Source organism: Anser cygnoides, chromosome 4, assembly GCF_040182565.1.
Source record: "Anser cygnoides isolate HZ-2024a breed goose chromosome 4, Taihu_goose_T2T_genome, whole genome shotgun sequence".
Classification (NCBI taxonomy): domain Eukaryota; kingdom Metazoa; phylum Chordata; class Aves; order Anseriformes; family Anatidae; genus Anser; species Anser cygnoides.
Genome location: NC_089876.1, coordinates 23,278,173 through 23,295,150, shown reverse-complemented (window position 1 = coordinate 23,295,150; position 16,978 = coordinate 23,278,173).

The following is a 16,978-nucleotide window of genomic DNA, read 5'->3' as shown; positions in this document are numbered from 1 at the left end:
TGCTGATGCAAACTAAAACACTAATATGGTTACACCCTCAGCCCATTCTCTCAGTAGGAGAATCAAATCTGAAATACAACAGGGTTTGTTTTTTAGTGTTTGTTCGCAAAGAAATCAGATAGTATCAATTCTATCCGCTCAGAAAAGACTTTATTCAGGGTATTTGGTTTTCTAGAACTTCTCCAGCCAGTCACCTGCAATACCTCTCCATAGTCCCTCTCCCTTAAATTCCGAACCTAGTTCTGTCAACAGATTCCTTCTAGAAATCTTCTGAATGCCAATTTTGAAAGGATTTTTTCTAAGGATTTTTATTTTTCCAGACACTTTGCTTTTCTCTCTCTTCACTCCCTTGCTTAGGTCATTACTTAAATCTTAACACAAGGAAAATGATAGATCTATAGGCGCCAAGCTGGTGAAAAACATAAAAGAGCATAACTCCATAATTCTCACAATCATTATAAGGGCTAGATTTGAAACAGTGAAGAAGACCTGTCATAAAATCCAAAATGTAGTATGCAGACAATGATTCCCTCTCCACTGTGAGACTGTGAGACCATTTTGTGTACACTTTTGCAAGGATAATGAGGCAGGTATATGGTATTTCATAGGAAGTTTATGAAAGAGTTCTTGACATACACACATACCCAAAGAGAAAGGAATTGAAAACTATATTCATGTGTTTCAGTCCTTCTGTCTTGGAATACTGACAATAGTAGAACAATAACTGAGCGTTCATCAATTTGCACTTAGGTGTTCAAAGTCATGCATGTCCTGTGTTTGGAACAGTCAAAATACTAATGTGAAACTATGCAGAATACTACAGTAGTAAATTTATATATAAACTGTAAATAAAAAATTCTGATTTAGAAATCTTTAAAATCCAATCATTTATACTTCAGCCTGGGCAGAGTGCCACATCGGCTTTCAGATGGGATCTGTTCTAGTACCATAACGCAGAACAAACTAAATCTGTTAGTTTTTAAGTAAAAAGATACCAGATTGTTCATGCAGGCTGATATTCTACTAAATAAGCAAATAAGAGTATTATTAATATATGTTCAAGACTAAATTAAAAAAAAAAAAAGTTTAAGTGCAGCTGTTCTTATGCATATATCTATCAATAACCCTGACCCATGTTTTGCAAAACCCAGTTAAAAACAGTTATTCTTTGTCTAATTCCCCTGTTCCAGAAACAATCCTCATCATGCCATGCTTACTTCTCAGAAAATCCTGTAAAGCTAGATGCATAGCCAAGCCAATGAACTCTTCATATATATTCCTGTAAGAGCAAGCATATGTCAATTTTTTAGCAGAATGGCATGGATTGTTTAGAAGTGAAGTGAAAACAGAGTTAATTCTGTCTCCTTGTATGCATGTGCAAAGGCAGGATTATTCTAAGGGTTTTCTGTCTGTACTTTTTTGTATCTGCATTCTAATTAACTTGAAACAGTGTTTGAGGGAGCAAAACGCTGTTTGAAAATAAAACAAGTTGCTAACAAAAGTTGCCATCAAGTCATGCAATGGAAGTTGCAGTTGATCTTTATGGATCAGTTGATATGAGTAATATCAGTTATTGCATTAAGATTTATTCTGTGGTGAACTTAATCTTAAAAAAAAAAAAAGGAGAAAGACAAAAATTCCAAGCTGCAACAGTTACAACCAGATTTCATCCACATTTAAATATTTTTGTTTTCCATTAAGGGAGAATATACAAGTTTTTCTGCTGGTTTGATTTGGTTTTTAAATTAATTTTCACTTAATAGGCTAATAGAGCTAATAGGACTAGCAGGTTCAAACTTTATACAATTTGTACAATTAGATATCTTTCTCCTACCTCTTTTCATGATAAAATCATCCTCCCAATTTGTCAGGAACCTTCTAATACAAAAATAATTTTCCAGGTTATTTCACTTTTTTTAATATCGCAAATTGGATGGTACGTGCATAGTTGGCACATCTGTGGGTGGCTTTCTAACCAGTTCCACAAGCCACAGACTAGCTTATTAGAAACTGAGCAGTTGATGGTGTGTACATGATTATCATTAATTCAGTAAAAATCCAGAAATGCAAACTTGATATTTGAGCACTCTAGTTGGATAAGCTTATTGTTGCTTTGCAAAAAGTTATATATGTAAATTTGCACAAAAAACATGACTTTGCAAAAAATATAAGTTATTCTTGATACCTCTGTGTTGTTTGAGACAAGACCAGAAATGGATGTTTAGGTTCAAACATCAACATTTACACAGGTTTGCAAACAGGCTGGATTCTACACCGTGTTTTTGTTCCAAACTGGAAAATTTTCAGCTACACTTGCATATAAAGGATGACATGAAAATCATAATTTCAGTTAGGACTGGGGAAACTATAGCAATGAGCAAAAATTGATTAAAATCTTAAACTAGAATACCTTTGATGTCTAAATGTCACTGGAAGAAATAGTATGCTTGCATTTGTTCCTCATCTCCTTGCTGATAAGAAGTACTGAGTAATTTAATCCCTGACATCACTGGGCTAACATACGAAGTGCAAGGTATGGGTTGGATTTTTTTTAAAACCTCACTGTTGCTGGTTGTACATTCATATTCATTATGTAAACCAGTGGGTTGAGTTAGTGTTTCTTTATGTATTCCATACAAATACGCATTGTTTTGGGAAACAACTCTGTTATTGTAAGAGGGAGAGATGAAAGGTTATAGCTTGAAGCTGTAAACCAAAATTTATGTGAAGGAGAAAGGAAAACACGGTGAAAGAAGTTGAATATCCCTCTGCTCAGCCAAAGTGAGATAATCGCTTGTATGGGTAATTAAAATTGCAAGATCATGTGTTATCAGTAACCTTTACAGGTCAGGTTCATGTGTTGCAATAATTTATAAATTACTTTGCTCTTATCCTTTTGTATGCTAAAACTTGATTTGGCTTTTCCAGCATATATATCGATTCTGCAGCTCCTAGGGGAAGGAATTACCATTAGATGGTATTTTAGACGATTTCCCATTATTATCTGACCCTCTGCTATCTTATTACTGCCTTCTATTACTGTTACAGATTCTTTCATTTCATGACTTTGGACTTTAGAGTGTTATCTGGAGATCAAACATCTTGCTAGGGAGCTGTACCAGTGGAGAGCAATGATCAAATATACACAGACAACAAAATAAATCGCTCAGTGTCTATGTCGTTAAGCTGACTAAGTGCTGTTATTACGACTCCTTTTTTTTTTTTTTTTTCATTGCTGATGTGGATGCATCAGTGCAAAAATTTCAATTTCCCATCATAAATATACAGAGGAGAAATTGAATTTGTACAGGGGACTGATCTCTGATCTCTTTTGTGTAAAATTCAAACAGCTCAAAAAAACATTCCCCGTGTAATTTATCGTACTACTTTCATGCCCAGCATCTGCCTCTATTCACCTTAGTCTAAACCTGTCCCTTTGACAGGTTTTCATGGTTCTTGTAAAGAACTTTTCATTTTCTTTTCTTTTAGAAAATGGTGTGATATATGAACAGCATTCATATAATTGTCCATTGTGTTAATACATCTGTGCGTATTTGTCTATCTTCAATGTGTAGTAGGAAAATAAGCATATGGCCTCTTGTACATAGCAAACATCTCTCAAAGTAAGCAGATGACATCATGTACATAGTTCACAGTAGTTCACAAAAAAGCCATAATCAAGAATATATTCTAATTAAATTGCTATGAAAAAATATTTCATACTAAGCAATCTTAAGACAAATCAAAGGTGTAGAAAGTTTTTATGAGCAGCTGGATGTAATGGGAACACATAGGAGATGAAGGTCTTCTAATAACCTGTAAAGGAGGTGTTAAATCAAGCATGCAAAAGAGAATTTGTTTTATTCAAGCTTGTAAGTTTTTTTCTATCAAACTCAAATAGCTTCTGCCTTTGACAGCAGTGTTGTTTTAGTCCCAAGAGGCATGCACCTTTTACTGGTATCCATTATGAATGAGCATTTAAGATATGAGAATACAAAACCATTATAATTTTTCTCCAGAGTGTAATGTAAAAATATTTTTAGGGATATGAGAATTTAAGTTTATGAATAAAAAGAAACAGCTGGACTGGTTGGACAAGAAAAGTGTGCAAGCTGATGTGGTCAAAGCAGACCTTATAATCAATATGACAGGACTTAAGGGAGCCCTCAAATGTGGAAGAACTGAGAGGCATTGCCCCCCTCTTAGTTTCTTCTCTGTTACTATGTCATTCACTTACCACTGAATGCCACATTATACAACGTAAACGTAAACTTTACATTATGAGCACATCATCAGTGAACTTAGTCTCATAATACTAGGATAATGTGTATTCTGCATTCAAACATACAAAAGAATTTTGTGATGATACAAGATAGTCTTGCCTAAATTGATTTTAAAAGATGAGGTGGGAGGCTGGAGAAATCTCTTCTTTTTAGGATTATAGATTTTAATAGATATAATTTATCTATACGTTGACCTATTTTATGTTTTTCAAGCTAGATTTTCTGCCTTTATATTCATAAACTGTATTCTTAGAATAGCTTTTTATTGTGTTTCAAAAGAGGGTTTTCTTATTTTGTGACATTAAAGGGTTGTTTTTGTTTTTCCAATATAAACACCTGGATGCCTCTAAAATGCTCTAAGGGATTTACTAACTGTGAAAGCTTTATCTTTCCTATTAGAGATCATGTTTATTTTTTTGTGCTGCCTTCATATGATTAAATGCACATAGGTCTGCCTTTGTAGAATTTAAAGGAATAAAATCAACATTTACATTTTATCACTTCATTTTTAGTATGGACTAAAGTTATTCCTGCATTTGATGGAATCAATAAGTTTGTTATATAAAAGTGTCCTGCTTGCTCAAGTTCAGATGTCCCAGTTTGCTCATAACCAGGAATCTGTCTCTGCATTGTGAGAATCAGCAAGCCTGAAAGGAAAGCACCTGCTACCATCTTAATTTCAAGAAAAGCATTCAACCGAGTAGAACCTATTCTAAAATAAGAATTACTTAGAAAATAAAATACTTGTGAAAAAACAAGTATTTCTAATTTATATATTTTTCAGTCAGCTGATCCTTATTTGCAGTGTTTACATGACAGTGCAATAACATTTAGAATCATGTTATTATTTCAGCAGTGCCAATAAAGCCACAAAGTAGTATGTAAAACCCTGTGTAAATCATTTGTTGGATGAGCAAGGAAAAATCTTGAGGCTGAATTTATCATTAGGTTGGAAGTGTTTATATCCTACAGATGAGTAATCTTTATGTTTTAGAGGATAATATTTTATATTCATTGCACTCTTGTGAAACCTATTGAATGCTTGCTTCAAGAAACAAATTTTGGGAGAGGATGAGGATCTACGTTTACCTTTGGAAGGAAAATGTTAACTTGAAGTTGTAGTGGCTAAGTCATCTTGATATAGATCTAAACATAGTGTCTCCTTCTATCTGCGTAGGGTCTGAGTATACACCCTGTGTGCCTGAGCAAAGTAAAAGAGAATGTTACTCTTCTGGCATTAGTGTATTAGGTTGTTATTTAGTCAAAGTAGTAGAGGAGCAGGTATGAACCATCAGCACATACTTGGCTTCTAGCTAATTATATTGTTGGACAGGAGTACAGATACAGAGAGCTTTAGGTATTCATTACATGAGTACATTGACTTGAGAAGATAAAAATCTTTTGTGGACTACTTTTAACCTCTGCTGTCAATAGTGTGAATAGAACTTACCCTAAGAAAGGAAAAAGGACAGATGTAACAAATCTTAAAAGTGCTAAAGAGGGCTGGCAAGGGCAAAAGATTGCTTCCCATGTCACTAGCAAATACTGGTTGAAGAATATTTCAGATAATGGATACGCTGTTCACTGAGAAATCATTAGCAAGTATTAGCTGCCAGTCTTCCAGCTGCCAATGTGGCAGCATACTTGGGCCTAAAAACTCATTTACTGGATAATTCAGTGAGAGAATGCTTTTACATATCTAGTAAGACAAAACTTAGTACTGAACCTGGTGATAACAATTAATTATTGAATTACTGGTGAACCTAAGTAATAATAAACTTTCTTGAGGTCCTGAGTTTTGAAGTCTCTCCTAACTCCTCATTTGTAATTGTTAAACACAGACACACATACTTACTGTTTCTTATTAAATACCCAAACAAAGTCCTCCAGCCTTTTAATCTTTTTCCTCTTTTCCTGAATTCTCTCCTCATTTTCAAGTTAGTGAAATGACTCTCCCTACACGTATACGCTTAATGTAAAGTTTTGGAAAACTTCAGTGTTCAAACAGGTTGTTCAAACTTCAGTGTTCAAACACAGGTTATTCTTTTCTCACACTGGGAAAAATTGAAGTTAGTATGTATTTTGTGATCCAGTATCCTTCCAGGATGTTCTAATATTATTTCAGTTGCTATCAAAATTAAGTATAAATGACAATCATCTGAATAATATAATCCTATCCATGTTTGCACTTAGTAAACCATACATAAACAAATAAACACAAAATCTGTCAAGAAATTTTGTTTTATACAATAGCAATTAGTGGATTAAAGAATATTAATATTGCCTATTTTTAGGTTATTTATAACTTTGATTTTATATGTGAACAAGAGGGAAGTCTAGAATTTCCAACTGAGCCTCAAAGGACTTGTTCAACAAACTTTATCTTGGAAAGCAGCTTGAAGAAACGGTAGTACAAAAGTAAAGAAGTAATAAAAGAATTCTGTCTTAAAATACTTGAGTACAATTTGTCAGAAAAAAAAAAAAGAATGAATAGAACAATATAAATGGAAACTTTTAATTTTAAACTTCAGTTGACACTGAGAATACACTACATAAAAATCTGCCTGATTTTTCTTCTCTATGACCTATTTTCAAAGATCAGGTAATAAAGGGAAAAACAAAAAGCTTTTATCATATCAATTTAATTTCATCTGTCTTTTAAATAGGTATGTTATGCATCTAGATGAAGCTCCTTCTGTAGTCAGTGGGCAGAACTAGATGGTCCCAAAGAAAAATTAACCACCTTCCAAAGGCATACATAATTGTCATAAATCTCCTTCTGAATGAGCCTGACTCTTTCCATTGATTTTAGAGTACTCAAATAATGAATTTAGACTAGATGCTTAACTTTCAAGAGAGTTTGATTATTCAAGATGAATCCCGTCCTCAGTCTAATAAATGGAACCTCCTAACCATTTAACTCAGTTCTTCTCTATCTTATCCCATCCATCTTCTCTATCTTGTCCCATCCATCTCTCTTCTCATGGAGAAGAAAATGTAGTCCCATTGACTATAGTGGAATTTGAGAATGTATTTATAGATACACATTTGCTGAATGCAGATGTACATGACAAAGAATTGGAAAAGATGATTCCTGATTAAATATCTCAGTCACAGAGGCATTCCTCTGACTGCTCTGTTAGTTAGCTCTGCAATATAAACTTAAGGTAAACAAACAAACAATCAAAAACAAAAAAGAAACATACAAAAACCTTCACTAACAAGTACTCTAGATGCTGGCAGTGTTATCTGACTAACAATATGAGTTCATCAGTCACTTCTGCCGTGACTTTTAGTATGAATTTATATTAATCATCCACAATGTAATGAGAAAAAAAAAAAAGTATACTTTTTTAGGCAAAGTATGGTATGAAAAATTAACATTTTCTTTTAATTCAAATAAATTTTTCTTTAGCTAACCCATAAAAGATCTTAATCTCTGTTTTGCAGATGAGTCCCTTATTCAGTTATGAGTAGAAGAAAATGATAATTGAGCTTTTAGGCTGTAAGGAGAAATCACTGTGATGTACTAACCTAAAATTATTAATTTTTGGAAATGAAATCACTGTATGACAGCCTCACGTTTTCACCCATGAGGCCTTATATGAATCATGGGGGATGAACAGATGTGGACAATAATGTGATAACATTACCTGTGTGAGATGGAGAAAAGGACAGGGCATCATGTTCAGCAGTGGCCTGCTGTCACAAAAACGGTCTGTGGCTTTTGAAACTTCCACAAGTGTGGTGGAGATATTTGGTCCGAGAACAAGACTGCATCTATCCCGAATTAACCCTGGCAAATATATAATACAGACGTGAGAAACTTCAGCATGCACTGCCTTAATCTACTGATTTGTTCCTTTTGCCTTGATTGTTAATGTAAAACATGGTATATATATTAAAGCCTACAGGAACACCGTGCATACATATTAGAGGAAAATTAAAAGGTTGTGTCCTTTTACCAACAGGACTTTCACATGGTGCACTCTGAGACTTACTAGCAGTGTATAGGTTTGCTCACCTCTGTAAAAATCATTGTGCTGTAAAAAAAAAAAAAAAATAAAAATCTACCCGTGAGCAGATTTTTTTACATCTTCTATTAAAGAGAAGAGAAATAACAGCATCAGAATAAGACCAGTTATTTTTCATCCTCTAGAAGGCATAGCTTTAACAATTAGAAATGGTTAGTTTGTCAGCCAGATTTTGGAACAGGGTGCTAATCTCTGAATTAGCTGCCTGTCATCTGAGGCTACGTATCACCATGCAAATATGCATCACTGAATGACCTTTGTGGTTAAATTTAGATGAGCACTTAAGGAAAAAACTGTCAGTTTCATTTAATTTTCCCAAAGTCTTTGTCAGTGTATCCAAGGATCTCAGTCACCCTGGGGTGTTACCCAAGGTACATAAATAATCAAGGCGAACTCATCATTGACTGTTTTGAAGTATTTAAAAAAATAAATGCTAAAATGTATTGATAACATGATTAACAAAACAAACTTGACTAGTTTCTACTTTCATGCTCCCTGTTGCCTCTTTGAGAGTTGTTCCTTGATTTGTTTTACTTAAGAATATGCAGCCAACCAGTATTGTTATAACAGTTAAAATGGTTTAACTACTGCATTTGTGTTACTCTGGATACTGTTTAGACTTGTATGCATAATTGGATGCATTGCTTATAGTGGAGAGTGGCTGACAGAGTCATTAACCAAGTTTACCTTCTCTCTCTCAGGCTCAGGTTGAGGCTGGTCTAGGTGCAAGGTCAAATGGCAGTGTTCTACACAACCACATCTGCTTAATTCTCTTATGGCAAGGAATAATGCATATTTTTTCTGTCACTTTTAACCCATTTCTGAACCCATAGATGTGAGAAATGTGGTCCAAACTGGAAACAAGAACTAGATGTAAACATTTTAAAGCTGTTTCAAGTAGAATTTATGTTGTGTGTGGAAGAAATGGATATGAAGATATTATGCTATTATTTTATGATGGGTACTGTTTATTCTGCATTTTGCTTCAGACACGTCAGCAAAAATTTGTGGGCAAGTTTTTATGAAGTGATACCTCCCGAGATGAGTAATGGTGTGATTTTTCTAAACCTAAGCATTTTGTTGTACTGAGCTGGTTTTACTTCTGTTCAGAAGAGGAAGGACAATGCTTTCTGTAGAAGTCACAGTAAATGTTTTTGTAAGTAATTGAACTTCATTTACCAGGTAGAAATGCACTGTAGCAGTGATATTTACCACATCAGTGATTACAAGGCAATTATAAAATCACACCAGCTTATTAAAATTGATGAGCAATGTTATACCTATACATGATTTGTTAAAAAGTATCAGTGTAGCTGATAATTCTACAAAGTATGCAGTGAGAAAATTAACAAGTTATGCTTGTATCTTCATTTAAAGTGAAAACGGTAACCTTTAAATTCTTTAAAACATTTCTTGTTTGCATTTTTGAGTGAGAAATCACAGGAAAGAACGTGCAATGAAACTGTTTTTTGACACAAGCTGTAGTAACAGAACCAGTTAAGATCAAGGCCTTCCTTGAAAATAGTTCTGCGTATTTCACATTTTCTATAACAGTTTTCTAACATCAGCTGTAGCTGGTTATTTATACTTGTCTTCCTGGTTTAGAGTGAAATTCCAACCTTTAAAGCATGTATGTATTTAGATAGGTCTTCTTAAGAAATTAGTTAGGCTCTTCCGTGATCTTAAATAAAGTAAAAAGTATTTATTACTGCAAGTATGGTTTATTTTAAATCTATTGAAGCTCATAGGAATGTTTCTATTGACCTTCAGTAGGTCATAGCTGAAGTTATCAAAGTTTTTTTTAGTACGGTGATTGTTTGGGGTTGCTGAATCCACGAGCCTTACAGAGGTCCAGCCCCAGTGAGCCTGAGCACGCATTCCCAGATGCAGTACTCTATACACATATACCCACAGCCGGCCACACCGATCTTCTCAGTCAGAAAACAGAGCACTTGTACAAAGACAGCTCCAGCTACCTCACCCTGGTCTCCTCTCTTGCTGAGCGGGATGAAAATCTTCTTAATGGAAAGTGTATGTACAAAGACATGTCTACGCACACACAACATAGGCTCCTTCAGCAGCTGGGACAGCCTGCATGGTAGCTGGCCCAGGACCTGCAGACTCCTCTGATCCCTCCCTTTCCTATCTTCAGTCCTTCTGCTAAACATCCCATAGGAAATCTGGTGCAATCCTCCTCTGCATCCCATCATGAGTCCTGTAACCCTGCCTAGGTATTGGTGGTCTGTGAGGAGATCTGAGAGCTGACCCCTTGGTGCACCTGACAGCTGCCACCCCAAGCCCATGGGACATGCCAGGAGGGGCTGGGCTGGGTCTTGTGGCTCTGGTGGGTGGCTGGGGCTCCCCTACCTGCCCATGTCCCCCTACACTCCTTTGTGCTCGTGGAAATGAGTTTTTAATCACGTACTCTAACCATAATGAATAGGCACGCTTGAAAAAGAGAATAGCAGCACATTTGGAAAAGCAATTAAAACTGCTATTTATAACTGCATGTTATTCCTATCAAAATGATAAGAGAAAACTCCACTTTCTTCATAAGGATTCAGCTGTTGTTTTCTTTTTTAAATTGAATCTTTCAATCCTTGTCCCTGTCCCTTTTGTAAATTTTGTCTGTGAATTTGTATAGTTCATTAAAAAAAAGAAAAGTTTATAAAAGAATGTTTAAAGCTGTGTAAAAATATTGAGTTATGATTTTTATAATTGCACAAGTGCTTAACCAAAGAGCAGAAATATTAAAAATATTGCCTAGCCAATATCCAGTGTGCAATATTTAAATTTTGCATTGTTGCAATTATTCACAATTTTTATAATTGCTATTTTACAAATTTAAAGAACTAGCAAACTGAAAGAAATTGTAGTTTGCTCCTAAAATTTCAAAAGCAAAAACAACAGCTAATTTAAATAATTATTCTTAATGAGATGCTGCTCAGCTCTAACATGCAGCTAATTCAATTTTCATGTGAAAATAAATAAATTAACTAGAGAGATTAACATAGAAAGTTCAGGAATAAGGGGGGAATGATGCTATCTAATAGTTTCCCTTGAAATTTAGTGGTGAATTTGTTGTTCATCCAAGAGTTGTAAAGGTGACACCGTGTGGTAGTAAAGAATATTGCTCCAGTATTCATTAGGCACCAAAAGGTTGTTTCGAACTGCCATTTCTACATATATAAACAGAGTAACATTACAACTGAATCATGGATGTGGCCAGTAGTCTTTCCCTGAAAGGTCACCTATGTACATCATACTGCTCTAAGGAACCGGCTTTGGCAGGGGGTTGCACCTGATGATCTTTCAAGGTCCCTTCCAACCCCTTCAATTCTGTGATTCTGTGATATTACTAGCATTTTAGATTCAAAGTGTCTCAATTAAAAAAAAAAAAAAAGAAAAAAGAAAAAAAGCAATCCTTGAATTTTTTTTGGACCTCAGTCTGGTCCTTTTGTTTTTGTTTTGCATCTTTAGAGAACTAAGTGTATTTAAACAGTGCTCCTCAAATTCAGCTGCTATGCTTTGTCCTGATGTAGACGAACAGAGAGTGCACAGAAAATCTGAGAATTACATTAATTGCATCTTCTCTATATAGATAGCATGTGCACAAATATGCCCCTTAAAAAAAAACAAACAAAAAAAAAAACTAAAAACAGGGCATAGAGCACAAATCATGTAACTATATCTGCAACGTATCCAAAGGTTATACAGTGATATATGTGGGGCTACCACCTTATTTTTGCCTATGCACAGTCACTGCAGTGGCTAAAAGGATAGTTCAGTGGAAATAAATGATGTTGGGAAAAAGAGATAGTCAAACGGTTACACGTTTAAAGCTGCTGTACTAGCAAGTTATCACAGCTTGATCATTACAGCTGTGCGGTGCTGAGCTTGAGCAGAAGAGCACTCTAAGTCCTGATATGAGTTAGCTCCTTTTCCTCCAAAACGTAGTTGTAACCAATCAGTAGGATTGTCCTGATGGCCTTACGTGATGAGATGGCTGGGATGGGAGGCTGCACTGGATGTCTTAGGTATTGTGCAGGTGGCAGGTCTTTGGAGTTTGTTTCAAAACAGGAAAGCCCAACCTTTGGCCTACATGAAACTAACCTCATAGAATCATAGAATCATATAATCCCGAGTTGGAAGGGACCCATAAGGATCATCAAATCCAACTCCTGGCACCACACAGGTCTGCCCAAAAGTTTAGACCATGTGACTAAATGCACAGTCCAATCTCTTAAATTCAGACAAGGCTTGGTGCAGTGACTACTTCACTGGGGAACCTGTTCCAGTGTATGACCACCCTCTCGGTGAAGAACCTCTTCCTGATGTCCAGCCTAAACTTCCCCTGCCTCAGCCTAACACCGTTCCCGCGGGTCCTGTCACTGGTGATAACGGAGAATAGGTCACCTGCCTCTCCAATCCCCCTCGCGAGGAAGTTGTAGGCTGCGATGAGGTCCCCCCTCAGCCTCCTCTTCTCCAGGCTGAACAGGCCCAGTGACCTCAGCCGCTCCTCATACGTCTTCCCTTCTAGGCCCTTCACCATCTTCGTCTCCCTCCTCTGGACACTCTCCAACAGTTTAATGTCCTTTTTGTACTGTGGTGCCCAGAACTGCACACAGTACTCGAGGTGAGGCCGCACCAGCACAGAGTAGAGTGGGACAATCCATTCCCTTGACCGACTAGCAATGCCGTGCTTGATGCAGCCCAGGATACGGTTGGCCCTCCTGGCTGCCAGGGCACACTGCTGGCTCATATTCAACTTGCTGTCAACCACAACCCCCAGATCCCTCTCTGCGGGGCTGCTGTCCAGCGTCTCGTCGCCCAGTCTGTACGTATAGCCAGGGATGCCCCGTCCCAGGTGCAGGACCCGGCACTTGCTTTTGTTAAACTTCATGTGGTTGGTGATCACCCAGCTCTCCAATCTGTTCAGATCTCTCTGCAAGGCCTTTCCACCCTCATCTGAGTCCACAACTCCTCCAAGTTTAGTGTTGGCAAATTTGCTCAGAACACCTTCTAGTCCTACATCCAAATCATTTATAAAAACATTGAAGAGGACTGGCCCTAAAATGGAGCCTTGAGGAACCCCACTAGTGACCATCCGCCAGCCAGATGTGGCCCCATTTACCACAACCCTTTGAGCCCTGCCCGTCAGCCAATTGCTCGCCCATCGTATGATGTTTTTGTTTAGCTGTATGCTGGACATTTTGTCCAGTAGGATCCTATGGGAAACCGTGTCAAAAGCTTTGCTGAAGTCCAAAAGGATCACCAGCTGGTTTCCCTTGATCGACTAGATGGGTGATCTTATCATAAAAGGAAATCAAATTTGTTAGGCAGGACCTACCCCTCATGAGCCCATGTTGGCTGGGACCAGTGACTGCATTGTCCCCCAGGTGCGCTTCAATAACTTCAAGGATCATCCTCTCCATAATTTTACCAGGCACTGACGTGAGACTGACAGGCCTGTAATTGCTAGGGTCTTCTTTCTTACCCTTCTGGAAAATTGGCACAACATTTGCCAGCTTCCAGTCCAATGGGACCTCTCCAGATTCCCAAGATCACTGAAAAATAATTGAGAGAGAACCTATCTGTGTATTGAGAAATTATGTTCACTGAGCCCCATCCCTCTTTTGTGAGTTAGCCTCTGTTCAAAATGCAGCATTGTGTGTCCTGTATCTGGCACAGAATTAGTGCTCAGCCACATTTTCCTATTAGAACCAGCATTATTACAGGATGCTTATTCAATAAGAAATCTAATTCTTCAGCCTTCTCTTCATCCTAACTTTCAGTCCAGCTTTAGCAATACTGTTGCCTACCACAGATACACCTACACATAAACCATCATGCCCTCACTTGGCAGCAGCTCTCAGCCAACCCCTCTCAGTCTTGCAGAGCCCTACAATTAGAATAGCCAAACCCCAACTATTCAATTAATTTTACACATAAGCATGAGTGGCCATGTATGTTTGAAGTAAAGTTGTTCTTACTTCAGTCTTAGCAGTGTACTTAAATGGTATGTGATCATATTTATGCTCATATTTACTATTGCATGTATGCTCACTGCCCTGCATAAGCGACAAGGGGTGTGAACTAAGAGGCATATTCCAACTGCCTTCCCCTCGCTAGGCTTGGAAAATAAAGACATTATGGGCTAGTGTGGGTGAAAAGTCAGTAAAAAATGTAACAGATAGGTGACGAATATCCCCAAGTAGGGAGCCAGATATCGGTCGAAAAGGTATTAATATTGGTGAAAGCCGCAGTTAAATAGATTACTCCTAAATGAAAAGCTTCACACGAGAAAGAATATGGAAGAATTTGAAATATTGCAGGATATCAAGCAATTTATTAAAGAGTAACTAAAATGTGACAGAATGATAATCGTGGATGTTATTTTTAAAGCCATTGTTCTGCTGGGAGGAAAGATGAAAAATAGAGATGATGTTGAGCTGACAACACTGGAACAACCTACTGAAAAATAAGACAGAAAGGGATAAAGAAAGATCTTTTAAGGTTAATATCACTTTAGGAAAGGATCAATAAGGACTTTACTTAAAGCTGAGGATTTTCTGTGTTTTTCCACTGGCTCATTTGAATATAAGAAATGATTTTGCAGTTCTGTTGGAGAAATATTATCAAGAATGTCTGTGGTATGGCATTGAATAGATAGAATAATTAGTAATACAGTAGTAGGTGTAGATATTAATTGCCACTCTAGCAAAATTCACCTTTAAATGCCACTTAATCCAATGAGGAGAGAACATCACAGGATGGTATGAATATGATTATGACAACAAATTTGTTACATTGAAATGGTAAATGAAAGAAGATCTTTAAGTCTGCGGTACAAATTACTGTGGAATAAAGTGGGAACTACAAAGTAGTAATTCGTACGTAAGGTCATACTGTTTGTTAGGTAGGATCAGTTTACTTTTCTTTCAGTGAAGGATTAGTCAGGTACAAGGGACTGCACAGGTGGTTACTGTGGAGCAGCTGACATGCTGGATTTCAGTGCGTAATTATCCATGTACTCATTCCATGAAGTTCTCAATTTCAAAAGGCAGCCTTTCGTTCATTAAGGGAACTAATTAGTAGAATTAACTAGATGAAGAAGCCCTGCAAGACTGTAAAAACTGGCAAAACTAAGAGGAATCTGCATCTCAAGCGAAAATAGTGTGGAGGGAACTTACATAACACCAGTCCAAACTAATGAATGAACATCTGTGAAGTGTCAAACAATTAAGCTGATAACATACATGGAACAGAAAAAAACATTTGATCAGAGAAAACATACTCTCTCTCAGAGGTCATATGTAAGGGTAATATGAGAATTGCCAAGATTCAAGGAGAACTGCATCTTGCCAAGATACCAAAATAAAGTAAAAAATAATTAATTTTAAAAAGGCTTTTCGTCTTTATATTAAAACAAATAGAAGCTGTTCACATCCAGTGCCAGAGTCCTATTCCTGCTACACACAGGAGTATCAAAATTGGCAAGGCTTATGTAGGACACAAAAAAATATGTCAAGTCAATATCCTAATATAACAGCTAGGGGTAGGGGAGCATCAACCTTATTGTGAAGCTGTAAAATCCTGGCTAAGGGTAGGGTTCAAAAGTGTTATTATCTGTGCTTTCTCCAGTGAACAGATTTAGTGCCTCAAATCTAGTTTTCAAAGAAAAAATCCAGCCATACAGTTACATGAGAACCAGCACATCCACAAAAGGAATAGCCTACACACCTGCTGCTGACCTTTGCTTATATGAACTCCCAGTCCATCTCCAAAAGACTTCTCTGATCCAATACAACAAAGAAATTGAGTAAATGTCATAATTTACAAGAACCCCTAGTGGCTGCTGCCATGGGAGCAGAGGAGCAAAGCAACATCAAATCTTGACCTCTTTAAAGGTCAGTAAGTAAATAGTAATATAGCATTGTCACAGAGCAGGTCATAAGGCACATTTTGTACTGAGTTTGGGTATTTTAATGTCTGATTCAGGGACTATCTGATGTCAAGCCTGGAAGCCTGGCCAAGTGTGCAGCTGGCAGGCAAGAAACTGAATAGACTGGTTGTGCTGTGGATAATAGGAAAGGCTATCACACACACACACACAACCAAACAAATGTAAATTCCTGAGAACGCAGGCACTTCCTACCCTATTCTGTCACATTGGTTCTGAATAATGATCTTAACATTTCTACTGAGAATCCAGAACAGAAAAAGTAGAAGTGGACTAATGACTAATACTACTAAGAAAAGGGTGCTGCCAAGAAGGACTGGAGAAGACAGAAATAATACAACTGGGGAAATGCATACAGAATTTCCAAGTACAAAGTGGTGCACTGGCAGGTAGGAGAGGAGCAGCCATGCCATCATGCTCTCCCAGCTAAACACAGCAGCTGGAAGCATCTCTGTGCACTAATTAGTCTTGGAGTGACTGCTGCTCAGATGCAGCTGTGAAAAAGAAGGCTTAGGTATTTCAGGTGAAGTATTTAGCAGTGCCAGGAATAATCTAATTAAAGTCAAGCAATTTTAAACAGTGTAGGCTTGATGAAATTTACTCAGGATATTTAAAGAATGGATGAAGTGCTTCTAATGCAGTTACAGGTCATTCATGAGGGGGCTTTCCAGATTGAGATGTGTTTTGAAGACCAGTGA